Source organism: Convolutriloba macropyga, chromosome 2 (genome assembly GCF_964194025.1).
Source record: "Convolutriloba macropyga chromosome 2, txConMacr16.3, whole genome shotgun sequence".
Classification (NCBI taxonomy): Eukaryota; Metazoa; Xenacoelomorpha; order Acoela; family Convolutidae; genus Convolutriloba; species Convolutriloba macropyga.
In genome coordinates, this window is record NC_134469.1 from 21,157,787 (window position 1) to 21,174,016 (window position 16,230).

The following is a 16,230-nucleotide window of genomic DNA, read 5'->3' on the forward strand; positions in this document are numbered from 1 at the left end:
TCAACCGTGTCATTGCCAAATTCCATCACATCACTCCCTTCAACCAGACTACCCCCCCCCCCCCACCGGTAAAATAGCCTCAAAGAGAGAAAAGAAAACAGCCACCCAATTAATCCCCGGCTTTTACCATAGGACGCATTCAGCGATCACAACCTTACTCTATTACAGGGTCCACATCAAAAGCACAAAACTAACCGCATGATCAAATTGTAAATTGAAATCAACATCGTCACACCGAAAAATCCCCCCCGCCCCCCTCATTACCAAGGAGAGAATAAGGAATGAAAGTGACCGTCGATCTGTGACATGGCGAGCCTGTGTGTCCCTCAATTACGTAATCAAGATCCAAAGAGCTCGAAAAATACTCTATACGCCCTTTTATATAAAAACATGAATAGAGGAAAATTGGACATAAACTGTGGAAAAATAAAAATATGATGATGAGGATGATATTGGCGTGTATATGAAAGACACGAGACACGTCCAATTCATATCTTGTTTACTTTTGTTTGTTTGTTTTCCTTACCACCACAAACAACACTACCACAGCCGCCTCAATCACCTAACAGGCACTCTTGGCTTATTATTATTTCTTATTTTCTCTTCCCGATACACCATTCCCCCTTCCCCTCTTAGTCCAGAGTAAACAACCAGACAAATAAATAAATAAACAACATCAACACTCCTCTTCGGATTTCAATATGCTTTGCATTACACCCCATCTTCTGGTTATAAACTTTATTACCCAAAATCCTCCAGGGGGCCTCAAAATTATTTTACCCCTGTTTTCTGAGTTTTTAGCTCATTAAAAGGGCGTATCTTTTCACACGCCCTCAAATTGGTAATAAGTTACAAACTATCTTAAACTTGCTTTCAGAAAAACTCCTTTTTTAGTACTTAAATTTGATCGTGACGAAAACAGAATAATGCACGGTAGTACATAATTGTTCCGACCCCCACTTTAGTGGGGAGGGAGGAACTATATACTCAAATGGGTTTTTTTTTGGTTCAGTCAATTTTGGCCGATCGATATAATCATCCTAGAGAGCTGTCAGTGGAGAATCTTCAATGAGGAATTAAATTTTTTTTCATTTTTCGCTTTTTATAGGCAGTTATCAAGGTTTAAAGTTTTGTGAATTACTGCTGTTTTTATTCACATTTTCCGTATTTTTGACCAAATTTTTGTCAATTTTGCTTAAAAAAATGTAAAATTTGTTAACTGTACTGCTTTTGTTTTCTCTCTTAAGATAAAAGAGGATTGCTGAGTTGTTCAATCCGAGTTTTTTGGCTAGAATTTATGTTAAATTTTTTAAAAATCAGACTTTTTTCGAGAAACATAGGACCAAATTTGCTTTTTTTAGCCTACTTGCTTTAAATTTGCTGGAAGTAGACACCATAAAACTGCGGTCAAAATCTTCTGAAGCTCAGAAAGGAGCTATTTGTAATCCCGCTGGCTCTATGAGTCTTTTGGATTATAAATTCGCAAATTTAAACTCGATAATTAAAAAAAAGCATCATTCATTTTTTGACAAACTGAAAGTTTTTTCAAAAATTGATCTATTTTGCAATCACTTGAACAATTGAATGCTTTGTTAGACGCGCAGCAATATCTGGGCTGATCTTGATCTCACCATGGATCCTTACGATAAAAAGTTTTTTAGATTTAATTGGGGCGCGACTTTTCTTTCAAAGCATTTGCGCTATGTAAATGTTTTTATGTAACTTACTGACGACAATCTCAACTCAAGGCTCCATTAATAACAGATATTATTGGCAAAAAAGATGTCCAACGATATTATAATATGGTTTAATAGTTAAGCTCATTGTTTTGTGGCTTTGACCAATTGATTTCGTAAAAATTTTTAGGACTTCTTGAGTTTCGCTTTCATTTGTTATACTTTTTGTAGCCCAACGACTTAGTGTTCCCAATCAAAGATAAAGATAAATTTTTAGTAGGTATAGACGAACCTAGACATTTCTTTCAGTTGTTATCTAATGTCTCTTATGACTTTGAATATATTTGATTTAAGAAAAGATCGGTGAATTTTTGAACTTTGCCACTATTTTATCTTATTTCTCTCAACTTCGGGCGAAGCCTCATTAGAAACAGGCAAATATCAATTCCGTTTGATTATTACATTTTTTTGGAAACGGTCTCATATTCAGATTATGTTTTGACACTACGCGTTTTCAAATATTTTTTTTTTTTCAATTTCATTTTTGAGCTTAATCGCATTTTTTATGAGTCCATTTCGTTTCCTTCTCAAATTATCACATTGTTGTCAAATCCAATTGAAAACAAGCATAATTTTAAATTTGAACAACGTTGGAAAAAAAGAGTATCTGTATATTTTAAATGTTTTTGTTGAATAGTTTATGCTTTTTGGGCTGAGGCGAAGATATCTCGCAAAATTTTGTGTATTTTTTTGTTTTTTCTATGCTTGTCTCTCCTTTTATTGTTGTCCAACATATACTTGTTAACAATACGTCTTAATTGTTTCCCCAGGGCGTACAACTCAACCTAGATAAAGATTTCAATTTATAGTTGTTTGTTTTAATGACTTTCAGACTAAATTTTTTAAAATAGCTTTTTTCAACTATCTCTACGTTTGATGATTAATCCACTTTTATTGCGCTTTGTTATACGTTGTGACTGATTGCTTCGACCATTTATTTTCAAAAAAAAGTTCTCGAGATTTAAATACTGTTCAATTTTCGGCTTTCTTTTTGTTGTCGTGTCTACGTTGTCCTTTTATAAGGAAGGCTCGCTGATTTTTGGACGAGGAGAAAAAAAATGATTTACTGTTTTTGCGGGTAACATCTTAAAAGTATAGTGCCTTGAAAAGTGTGATGTCGTAAAATTGTTTGAAGTTGTGGCTTCTTTGTGTATTTGTTATGTATTTGTTATTTTATGGGGTCGTGGCGTGGTCTCAGTATTAATAGGCTCAATTGGCTTCCTTAGGTGCTTCAACTTAATCCATCGCTTTTTGATGAAATCTTAAACCTGTTATGACTTTTGGAAATGTTTTTGTTCCCAAAACAAATTTGGGTTTTTGAGCTTTGTCATTTTAGAAAATAGTTTTTTTCAGTCTTTGTAAACACAGGTCACAACCCGTTGTTTGCAGTTCCTCGGATTTCTTTTACTATTTGTACTCAAAACTTCATAAAATGTTTGAGATTTTTATTTAATTGTACATTTTAGAGGATTTTTGCTTCGTTTTTGGTTTATAACCATAATCGTAAGGGCATTGTGCAATTGAAGATTGGATTCTGGTATGTCTCAATTGTTTTCTACGGAGTTATAAATGAACATTTCATTGATTTCAGGTGATATCTAAAGACATTAATAACTGTGAATTTAATTGTTTTCAAAAATAGATACTTTGAATGAACCGTATTTTTTTAATTTTGCACCTTTTTGCTTTTTTTTTCACTTTTTTTTCGACCTGTTAACCAGTCGCATTGAGAACCGGTCGCATACTTTTTCTAATGAAGTATAGGTTAAACTGTTTTGTTTAGATTTTATCTGACGCGAGTTTGATTTTGTTATGATTTTTTAATGGTAGACATCGAGTTGGGGTCGTAAATAATGCTTGGTTTTCGATTTTTTTAATGGTCTTTTTTAGTAGTTCTATTATCAACAACTGTCATCGGCCCTCTAGCGTGGCATTATTATATTCGATCGGTTGTTTACTGACCGATATCTATGTTTTTGATCTCTTCATCTTTTGGTATACAATTAAGTTGAGAACGTGATGAGCGGGGTTGGAACAATATGTGCGTACGCACATTACCGAGCCTTCTTGTTCATGTTAATCTATAAAAATGTTCAAGTAACGATCAACAGGATGGCAATTTTTGGTTAACAAGAAAGACTAGCGGAATAGAAAGAAAATATCGGTAAAAAGTCACCCAAATTGTCCAGCAGTTTTGAAATTTCCAGGTTTTTCGGCCACTTTTTATCAAACCTATGAACACTGTCAAGAAACAATTTGTTTTAATCATTCGGCGATTTCGAAAACTCTCAGAGGAAACAAAAAGGTCTTCGAAAAGTTTAAAATCTATCGTCCAATAACCGATCAAATTTTACTCCGAGGCATTCAGTGATTGCGTAAGAAACTAACATGTTTTTGAGTTTAAGAAAATAGAGGGTTGATAATAATATATTAACATATATAATATCATAATAACACATTAGGTAAGTGAATCTGTTGTAAGACCTAAGTTTTTGAAAACAAGAGAGCGTTTAAAGCGGATGACGTTTTTGGCGGCCCATTGTGGGTTCATTTAATTTTGTATTTATTGTGTTATGCCATTAACTGTCTTTTTTTCTCAACTGTCTACGTGGAAGATTAATAAGTTGGTTTTCGAAAATGTTTTCAATCAGCGCTAACTTAATTGAAAGTACGGCAAAAAATTTCGAGCTCTATTGAAAGCAATAAAAGAATTGAGAAAAAATATTATTTTTAACTTACCACGATAGTGCCAGGAGTAGTTGCTTCATGGTAGCAACGTTATTGAATGAAAAGGATAAGTTAAGCCAAGAAAAACAACATTTTGCTCTCTCGCTCTAACCTACATAATTTTCAATAGCCCTAGGTTATCTAACGTTGAACGTTCTGGTCCCCATCTTTAGGTACTTTCATGTCAAGTTACTCCTCAATATAGACTCCAAAATGGGAGATTGGAATGAGCTATCAAGTTTTGGTCGAGCTTACGGCTCACATTATGAGTAATTGTTGCTGCAATTATATTCTTGTCTTGATTTTTCTAATTGATAACGGGCATTTATTTCGGCAACTTTTCAGTTTCATTTTACTCACAGATTAAAATCACCATATTGATTTAACAATGAAATCTCTCCTATAAACTTCTCAATTATTCAATATAAAATCAATTTGCTCTTCTTGAGAAAATCAAATTTCTGACATAATTAAAAAAGCTTTTTCTAATGTTTTTAGAAAACAGAAAAATGTTCTTATGAATTGTATGAACACCATGGCCAATTGTTTTCTACCAAACATTGGAGTTAGAGATCAGAGTCCTTTCTATGTCAAAAGATCCCACTAGAGTCTATATGAAAGAAGATTTATCAAAAAGTCTACTGTTTTTGAAAGACAGCACCCTTCTTCTCTCTTTTTACAATTGTTTTGCTCGTCCAAAAGATAATGGACCAACAAACGCTGAAAATGATGACGTACAAAAGTAGAAGACAGAATCTCCCGATCTAGAGCACGAGGCTTATGGGGATGAAGCAGACAAAGGGCCTCTCTAAAGTTTTTACTGGAGACAGAAAAAACCCAATTAGCCCCAGCCATTACTTAACGGAGTAAACAATTAAACAAAGAAGGCCCACAAATTGTAGAGGAACCCTTATGGAAACTTAGTTGCAAAAATCAGTAACAGGAAAAACCAATTTTGCTACCATTTGTCACATATTCTAGATGCAACAACTTTCATTCGAAGGAGATATGACTGAATAGTAGATAACGTTATTAGAGATAAATCAAGGTCTTATAGGGTTTGTGCAATAGAGTTTTCATTTCATAAACGACTTGCCAGTAAGCTTCTTTACAGCAAAGCTCGTTTGACTGGAATTTGAGAAAATAAATTTGTTGGAAAACAGTTTTATTAGATGGCAGGTTCTGCTTGAAAGACTCCAAAGAACTAAAAGAGAAAGTATGATAGACCCTCTCCAGTGCTTTGTGGTCTTCACTTGCTGTTCGCTCTGCCAACGAGGTACGAAAGCCTACAGGAGAGCTTCAGCACGACAACAAAATTCAAAGATGAACGACACCCACAAACTATCGCTGTCTGTCTGAAAACCTCAGCTTATCTGAAAGTTTTGAAACACATTTTTTAGTGAATGAAAAATCGGCAACTGAAAAATTGTTTAATTGCCAATCAAAAGAAATGTCATAGAAATAACGAGAAAAAGAGAAGGGTGGCTGAACGATAGTAAAATGGTGCAACACAATAAAGTACTCGGCAACTTTGACAAAATGTAAACTAAAATAATGTCTCTTTCAACTAATTCAGCATATCCAAGCATGTGGAAGTGTTTCAAGTCAGATCTTTTTGATATCTTGGCGATTTTGTGTTATTAGTAACTTGGAAATCATTTTGTTTTGATGGAAATGAAAAATTCTGTTGCCATAAAATTTCTTGATTTGCACTCGTTTTGTTGCTCGAGAACAGACTCCAAATGAATGGGAGATTCTGAATTCGTAGTTTTTCTTTAACTTGTTTCTGTAGACAAAACAATTTTTTAAAATAATTTTTACCTGTGTGTTTTAATAAAAAGCCTAGAAGAGTCTAAAAGCGAAAGATGAAGGAAATTTTTGCTGCCCCCTGCTTAGTTGTTATATAATTTTTACGCCCCAGATGCACTTGCTATTTTTTTACGTAGTAACATGCTATATAACTACAAAAAATTTGTAATTCGGGGCATGAAAACACAAGGTATGAAACAAAATAGATAAAGTTAACTCATTGACAATTAGGGTTTTGTTCTGAACCTTATTCTGATACTTATCACGCATAAAATTAAAGTTAAAAAGTGAATACCCCAGTCGACTTCAAATGATTTTTTGCAGGGTTCTGGCAGTCTCTGCCAGAGTCTTTCAAGATAACCAGGCTTTTGGCCAGAATGTTTTTGCTGCCATAGTCTCTCAAGATTCCATTTTATTTTAGAATCTATCAACTTTTTTTACAAGTAATATATATACTAAAAGACGCTCCTAAGCCCAAGAACTCTTTTAAAAATCGTCCGAAAATTGAAATAATTGAAAGTACAAACAATCTTTATGCCATCTATCTAGTCTAATATAATGCGTATGTATCTATTATTGCTTCTTTTATATGGTATATTTCGGTCGAGAGAACTATAATGGTTAACATGACACGCTAGTATTCCATATTGTACGAAAAAGTGGTTGCGGAAAAAAACCCACCCAACAGTAGATAGGAAAAAAACCACGGAGAGAACCCCCATTAGAAAACCCTCACTTAAATAAACCCAGTGAAAGAGACTCAGCCTCATATAATTTAGCAACACATTATTACAGATAAAGACAAACGATTGAAATAGCTTCTCAAAATGACATATTTGGTTCAATTGCTTGAAAATATTCTATTAGCTCATTATTGTGTGCGGCACAAACGATTCGATTGATTCTACTGTTTCTCTCAATTTCTGTAACCATGTGTTTCCTCACTTTATGTTGTGCCACGGTAAATTCTTGAAGCGCTTGTAGTCTGTGTTTGGTCTAAAATTTCCAAACGTCGGGCTTGCTAATTCGAAGCATCGATTCAAATCCTTTATGTAAATTTTCTATTGCCTTGATGGTTTTCGGTAGGTGCTCAGTGAGGATTTTATAGAAGTTCTCGCTCGGGACAGCGTTTGAATCTTTCATCAGCAAACAATTCTTTGTTGTCACTAAGCAACTGCAAATTCTTTTCGGTTCCAAAGACTGTAAAACCTTTTTCTTGACTGTTGAAAGCTTCCTTCTTCAAAGAAAGTCGTCGCCCTTGTTGACATCAAGGCAATAGTTGAACACCTTGCCTTGCTTCTGAATATCAATTACATGGCAATCTGACGAGGACAGGTTGGTGTCGTTCCCAAAAATTCATAATTCGATCAACGAACAAGAAAAACTGTATGTCATTTATATGTAGAGTACATTCATACATTTCTAGCTGTAAATAGTCTCTAAATCTCAACTCCACTATTCAAGTTTGAGCACCATCTGTTCCCCCCTTAGAATTTTTTTTCTGTTCCATCAACATACTCGATAGCTGGTACAATTGGGCCTTGACATTCTAAAAGCCTCAATTGACGTAAACTTTTACAATAATCAGGAAATCTGTTTTTTTTTCGGTCACGCTATTTTTCCCAATTACAGTACCGATGAAACGTCAATCAGTTTTTTAGTCACAAAGCGTACCTTCATTTCAGCCAAAGCATAAAATATTTGAAACTGCTGAGTAGACAGCTAAAAATACGTGACCAAATTTGTAAACAAGTGAAAGGGGGTGTAAACATCAAATGAGATGTAAAACTCAATCAGGTGGAAAATAATGAAAAAGATGGCAAATTGAAAAATTATGGTCAGTTGATTTGGTGAAAGCTTTTGTCTTGTAAAATAATTCAGAGGTTTTATCGGCTCCTTTGAAATTTCTTTCAAAACCAAATTCATTTACAATTCTGAGGAAACCAAAGGAAACGCCAATTCCAATAAAATATACTTGACTGGCGTGGCTTGTTTCGAAGTTCGAGTGAATCTTAACGTAACCGCCCAGCCATAACAATTCGCAGGTTTATTTTTGGTATTATAATTTTAGTTATAACTTTTGGAAACTACATTTAATTTTAACCTTTAAATACGGAATGAAAAGCATGCCAAAAAATTGTTTAAATATAAATTGCACAGCAAATTAAGGGCATTTCGTGTGCTGACTATCAATTTTTTTTATTAACTTAATGTTGTTTCAAGCATTTTTGATGATAATTGTTTTTTTTATTGAAATCGAATGTTACGTCTCAATAAATACAGGAGTGAATAACAATATAACAATGCATGGCTGTTAGTATTTTATTGTAACACTTAAAAAAATCATCCAGTAGTTTGCGATTGAGTGGATGAACCCTGCATGTGGTAACGATGGAAAGAGGGGAACGGCGATCCGGAAGCATATCTAAACGGTATCAACTGATGAACCAAAAAAATTTGCAATCACCTTGACATGAACTTGTCTCGTTTTGTAAGAATAGCAATACAGCATAAGACAAGAACGTAACCTTTTTGTTTTTGGCATTTGAAAGGTGCTCTGAATTTGAACATTTTCAACTCTGGGACAGCCAATTTATTTATGCCATGTCTTAGTGTAGTGGATAACAAAAAGAATAACAGCTGTATGAGTCCCCCAATATTTCCAGCCTTTTTGCTATCTCCAGCCAGACTGCTTCATAGTCAATTTTTGTTACAATTAACTCGAAACCCACAATTTTTTTTCAACTCGAAACCCATAATGGTTGGGGCTCCATAATTTTTTTCAATCAACGAATTTTTTTTGAAAACACGTTTTCGGAGCAGAAAGTATAGGTGGCCAACGAACTGCTCTCAAAGAAAAACGTAGAAAACTATTAATTACTACAAACCCTGCCCTCACTTATCCCCTTACCAACAGATTGGTTACATTTTTTCACTTGATAGAGAAATCCAACAGCAAACAACAATAGCAACCGGAGACAACTAAGCAAAAAAGCCAGGATAGGATGGCAATTTGTGTGAAAAATAGTAGAAAAATATAGAATATAGACCATTTTTGCAAAATAGGGCATCAAAAATGATTAGAACAAAACTCCTCGTAGTGTGAAGAAGTTAGATCAAAGCACAAAAGATTTGGAATAAAGTGGTGAAATTGAGTCGGGTTCTTTAAGGCTACTAGAACCATTAGAACAAATTTAAAACAGAGCTGATCAAAGTTGTCAGTATACACTAAAACTGCACTAAAACTGCACTAAAACTGCAACACTAAAACTAAGAGTTGTCAGCTTACACTAAAACTGCGTCGAATCATTTCGAATTTTTTTAGAAATTCGCACTGAAATTTCCTTCAATAATTTACTGATAGAACTCACCACAGGAACCACAAGTACAGAACAATTCAAATATCTCAAAACCCTGTTGTAAGGGGAAACTTAATTTTAATGTCATTGAAAAAATTATCAAATTAAGACAAAGAAAAGCAAAAGAGGTCGGGTTCACCGTATTGGTATAAAAGAATTAGGCAAAAACTTTTGAAAGTTGGTTTCCCCAATGCATCATACGTCTGAGAAATTGTCAGCAAAATCTCTGCTCAGGTCTCTCACAGTGTGAGAAATTCATTTAATAGCTATAGTTTCTTCAGAAAATGTTTTCAATTAATTTCATTTTGATAAATTTGTTGAACTGTTCAAAATTTTTGCATAAGTTTTCAGCTAAGAAACTTCTCTTTAACATATTAAGTTTTTCTTTCAATGTTGTCTATGTCTTCTCAGATTTATTTATTTGCGTTCTCCTAGTGAAAAAAGAAAAAAACTGCTGGTTTTGAAACATTTTCTGACAGTTGTATTTAGGATTGCCAAGTCTTATATCAGACTTGGATTTAGAATTGCCAAGTCTTAGAACGGACTTGGATTTAGACTTGCCAAGTCTCAGCCCAGATTTGGATTTAAACTGCCAAGTGTAAAAAGTGACATGATCATTGGTCTGAATCAGTAAAAAAATGAGCCTTGTAATTAGACTTGCCCAGTACTGAAATTGACTTGGCGTTAGGTCCGGGTACCCTGCAGTATTTTTTCTCCGTTTTGAGAACTGTTGGCAATTCCCTTTCAGTACTTAGAAATTCCCTTTTACAAAATCCTTTAGATTGGCAATTACCAAAAAAGTTATTTCAATTTCATCATTTTCTGCGACCAAATGAACTTGAAAAATACTGTTTTTATTGTTCTCTCTTCTTTTCTTAAAATTGAAACATCAGTTCCAGAATTTTTTGAGTTGTAAGTGAGGTTAAGTGACTACTGTTTCAAGACACAAATTTCCTGAGGCTCCTTTAGATCCATCCAGCGTGTTTTTACGTGCTGAGACCATTTTTGTACATTTAATTCAGACTACCTTTCCAGAGAAAACGGAGAAGAAAAATCAACATCAGCTATTTATTAACATGGAATTATCTGAACAAATTATCTTAATTATAACATGCAACTTATAATCAAGCTTGACTTTAAAGCAGTTTAAATTTTCAGATATAGTTACTCGACCTATTACGGGATTCAATAGTTTGTTGCGTGGGACGACAACTCAACGGTATTGACATTGAGTCAACATAACCATCTAATTGATGATATTAATATTTGAGTAACTGAATGCATTATTACTCAGTGAATATCCATGAGATTAGAAAGTTTTGAGCTGACGTCAATGAGTAGTAGCCTTAAAGACCCCGGCTCAGTGTCACCACTTTATTCCAAATCTTTTGTCCATTGATCTAACTTCTTCACACTACGAGGGTCTTTATTTTCTCTCTTGAACTAAACTCTCATGTCAAGCTCAGTCATCTGGTCACATTCTCTTAATATTAACCCGGATCTGAGTCCCGTAACATTTCAGTCCTGAATCATAGTATTTCCATTTTACTATGACCAGATTTTTACTATGACCAGAGTTCTGATCAAGGCAGTTATTGGACATTTCATATTATAATTCATAGTATAATTCTGAATTTCTAATGAACATTATGATTTTTTCTCTGTATTTAATCTGAACATTATGACCTTGAATAAAGTGCATATATATATAAAGCACAAAGTTAGCATCACTTTCGCTTGTTATATTTAATATTTATAAATACTGGGACAATTGTGAAGAAATGTTCCAATAGTTGCAAACAATTATCTTATCGCTGGTATAAACTGAACCTTTACTTTACAGTTTCTGATTTAATATTGAAAAACATTTTTAATTTTTTAATTCTTCGGAAAACGTCCGTTTGGCAACCCAAATTATACATGTTTTGTGCCTGCGTATTTCCCACGCTTACTCATACGTTTAAGCACGGAAACATTTTCCGAAACAAAAAATAATTCAATAATGAAATAATAAAAAATTGAAACTCTCTCGAAACCGTAACATAATAGAACTTAATTCGAAGTTACGATGCTTTATAAACTTTCCTTAAGCATTAGTGATAATCCCTCGCCCTTGGTTGTTCATTCGAGCCAGGGGTCATTTTTTCCACCGGATTAATAGCAGAAGCAGAGGCAAAAATTTGCTGAATTCTTAACCTCATCCGTTTGCTAAGACCTTAGTTATGATTTCTATGTGTTTCTATGGCTGCGAAGGTCTCAACGCAAAGTTTTTTATTAAAATTTGTGACACCTCAAATTTGTTCACAAGTGCCCTGGTTTGACAATGAGTGTTTGGCGAAATCCAATATAGTTGATCCTATTCAAAAACAAGGCGGCTCGGCAATGTGCGATCGCACATAAAGTTCCGACCCCGCTCATCCGCAATTTTGGCATAATTGTCTACCAAATGAGGAACAGATAGAAAAACACAAAAAATTCAAGTATTTTTCAAAAAAAAAACTGGTGCATGAACGAAAAGATAGAGTCCAAAGCAAATAACTCAGTGGAGTTAAAAATAATGCATTAGATTGATGAGATATGCCAGTATTAAGAAAGCGAGCGAAGACGAACGGCAAAGTCAAACAACAACAACAACAAACCTTACTTACATCAAAAAATTTATGTCCGTTTTAAAAAACAAAACTTATTAACAAAGTCAAAATAGCGTCAAATAAAATGAAAATAAACAAAAATGACTTGTAATTCATCAGAAAAAAATAGTTATTTACCATTTTATAATAAAGCTTGGTAACAATCAGACAAAAAAGAACAGAAACTTTAAAGTAAGAGAATTCGCAGAATTTTTTTTAAAAAAACAATTAATTTCAAAGTGAAAACCATTAGGAATCAACTAAAATATCACATAGGTTTACAATTACTAATGCTTCTATAGAAGAGAATTATGAACTCTTGGTATTCAATATTTTCTGCAGTTACAAAAAGAACAACAAATAGACAACAAACTAAAAATCAATTAAAACATGCCAGAAAACGCTTTGCAAGCCGTCAAGCCATACTTTGGCCACCAAAATATGTTCGATTGCACCTTTGTCGAACACCAATAATGTAATATGTGGCAACTAATTTTTGAAAATAAGCAACATTTAGACAAAATAAAAATATGCAAAATTATGTAATATTTGTTTTTTTTTCGAAAAAAATTTATTTCCAAAGACATGAAGACCATTAGTTACAAAACGAACAAATTAAATATCTTCGTCCATTCTCCCGAAGGAAGCTCTAGAGAACCGCAATTATCCAGAAACTGTCTTACGTCAACAAAAAGAACGTCAAATATGACAAAAATCAAAATTTCATTTGCTTTTTTTTGTGGAAAAATCCGTGTCGAAGCCAGTAAAGTCATAACGAATTCTTTCAAAGCAAAAGATTTTGTGACACCAATCCCTTTTGACACCTTCCCTTGACAAAAATAATGTCATCTTTAATTTTTAATTAGCGGGACCAGGTAACAAACAGACAAAAAAAGTATGAAAATTGCGAAGTTGAAATGTTTTTTTTTTCATTTTGGAGAACAATTGTTTTCAAAGTCATGAAAGCCCTTATCTATCTTCTAATATCATAACATCGACTCATCTACTCTTGCATGAAAAATCAATCAAACCGGGTCATTGTACAGGACATTAAATGCGACTAAAAAGACAAAGTAAAAAGGACAGTTAAAGACAAAATTAAAAAATTCAAGTAAATATTTCAAGAAAGTATTGTCGAAGTGGTAAAGAACCACAATCTATATCTGTAAGGCGTTAAAAATTATCATTTGTGTGTTATTTTGAAAGCGAAAATTGTGATATATAAACTGACAATAACGTGACAATTTGAGAAAACTAGAAAACATGAACAAATATCTAAAAATTTTAAAAAAAATTGTAAAATCTAGTAGTATCAAAGCCGGAACACCATAACTGAAGAAGTAAAACCGCAATAAAGAATAAATTTGAATTCAGTAGAAAGAAGGAGCGCTCTTTGATTGCTGACACTAAGCTACAAGTTGACCAAATTAAGAGAAAAATGGTGTCAAAGTTCAATAAGCCATTTTTTTAAAATCAAATATTTCAAAAGTCGAAACGACCATAAGCTTTCAAGCAATCAACTAGATAAAACAATTTTGAGCTTATTAGGAAGCCAATAGGACCTATCATTAGTGAGCTTTGATTTGAAATGTTCTGTTATTTAATTATTATAAAAAAAGATCAAATTTTTTTTTATAAAAAACCGACTGATGACAATCCGAATTATTTTTGGACTGTAACGGTCCAAGATTGGTACAAAACTAGTCCTGCTAATGTTGATTGTCCATTAGGAATTTTAGGTTTTTGGAACGTCATTGATAGAGATATTTTGTTAGTTAGAGAATCAAAAATAAATCCTTCGTTTTTGATAATCAACGAATAAAGTTAGCAAAAAACGGCAGAGTTTTATTTACAGAGCAATCTCAACGGAAGTTGAAGTCAAATTAGCCCCTTTTTCAGTCTACAAAGATTATATTAGTTTTGTTTGGGGGTTTACTGCCGGCAAATTTAATCAGAGTGGACTAAAGAAACTTATTTCCTGCTGTTTTTGATGAAAAAGTCTGAATTTTGTGAAATATTTAGCCGGAATTTGTGACAAAAAAATCAGTGAAAATAGCCGACAATATATTTTGTCTTTGAACGTAAAATCAACATTTTATTGAAAAATTTTAATAAATTTTATCAAAATTGGCGAAAATTTAGTCAAAAATTCCGAAAAAAGGTGAATGAAATCAACGGAATTCACTCTATTTTCTCGAAAGTTTAAACCTCGATATCTCCCTGTCAAAAACGAAAATCAAAAAAATCTTTTTAATTCCATATTCTACGCTGGACAAGCTTTCTAATGATACCAGTCTGAACTCTCTACGATGAATATATCGATCGGCCAAAATTGACTGAACAAAAAAAACCCATTGGAGTATAAAGTTCCTCCCCCCCCCCTCAAGAGGGGTCGGAACAATTAGGGACGGGAAATCAAATATGACTAATTCAAAAATAAAATTCATGATAATCAGTGTATCGTGATTGATCCTTAGTTAACATTTTATCTTGCGTTTTGAAGACGACCGAAATTTTGTGAATGAAAAGGTTATCCTCGGTGTTTCCCCAAAATTATCAAAGATACATAATTTGTACAATTTCTTTATCAATGACAGATTTATATTGGAAAGCTGGGTTACCTTTCAAATAGAATAATTTACGCCGTCGAACAGTTGCTGTTGGGGGGTCTATTCAGGTGCAAGTACTGCGAAAATGGACCAGTACTGGATTCGAACCAGCATCTCTTACTTGCAAGCCTAGTGTGCTACCCAATTACTTATGGGTTCCTCAAGGCTTCATTTCTCCAGCCAAGTATACCTTGAACAAGTAGAGCTTCTTGTCAAGCTATGTCAAGCTTATCTTATGCTCAATTTACATTAGGTTGTTCTCTTTCAACCTTCTAACACTCCCCCTTAAATTGCGCATCCTCTCTTTCACAGTTTCTAACTATATTGTCTCTCTTTTGCGGTTAAGCTCAGAGACTAGGGTCTGGGCCCATAACCTGTTGGGGGGTCTATTCAGGTGCAACTACTGTGAAAATGGACCAGTACTGGATTCGAACCAGCATCTCTTACTTGCAAGCCTAGTGTGCTACCCAATTACACCAACTGGTCTTAAGCTCTCGAACTTGGGCATCTCTTATAACCCGTTCTTACGTTCTTTCTTGTTCCTCAAGTCTTCATTTCTCTAGCCGTTGAACAAGTAGAGCTCAAGTATACGTTGAACAAGTAGAGCTTCTTGTCAAGCTATGTCAAGCTTATCTTATGCACAATTTACATTAGGTTGTTCTCTTTCAACCTTCTAACAGTTGCCATCGAAACTATTCATATTTTCATATTTAAGATTAAGGTGCCAGGTTCTAAGGGAAGCATAGCCGGGTTAATTTGTATGAAAACACAAAAATGTGTGATCATTACCTTAGAAGTTATTGGTCTTCCATTTGTATGTTTTTCTTTTTGATATCCGTGAACAGTTGGTTATTTACATTGAAGGAAAGCTGAAGTTGCTCTGCAAGAGGCAGAAATCTTTGAGTAAATTTGTCGAACCTGTTTTACAGTTTGAAGTACAAAAATACTGGCGACTGCAAGGCCTAATTGAAAGACGGTCTAAAAAAGTCCGAAGATACGACAACAAGCTAGCCGCCAGAGTTGAGTTTCTTACAACGTACATGTAAACATTGACCAGTAATTGAGTACCGTAACCAGACAGTGACAGATACTATGAAAATATAGTATCATGTTACAAAACATGAACAATTCAGCTTTTTTCGCGACAAATAAATTCACCTAAAATATACACAAACTATTACTTCCAACCATAAAAACGGTTTGAGATCAGCAATTGTCAAGGACAGTTAGGTGAAAATGACTTAGCACTTTTATAAGTCCTTCTTCGTTATAATTTTTCCTCAAACTGAAAAGCGTGAATTTTGAAGAGTTTTGCTTAATTAATGAAAATGATACTTAGCTTGGGTTTTGTTTACAGAGT

The 16,230-nt window shown here is 33.8% G+C and overlaps 1 protein-coding gene across 8 annotated transcripts in view; it reads left to right on the forward strand.

The window, feature by feature from the left end:
- Positions 1–391: 391 nt before the first annotated feature.
- The window catches only part of LOC142357905 (uncharacterized), a 37,389-nt gene continuing 21,550 nt past the window's right edge, over positions 392–16,230 (forward strand). For 2 of the 8 annotated variants that reach the window (XM_075409416.1, XM_075409446.1), the window contains exon 1: positions 392–728. The gene's annotated coding sequence lies outside the window, so the exon portion shown is untranslated. The other 6 variants (XM_075409439.1, XM_075409435.1, XM_075409430.1 and 3 more) reach the window with 6 other exon arrangements.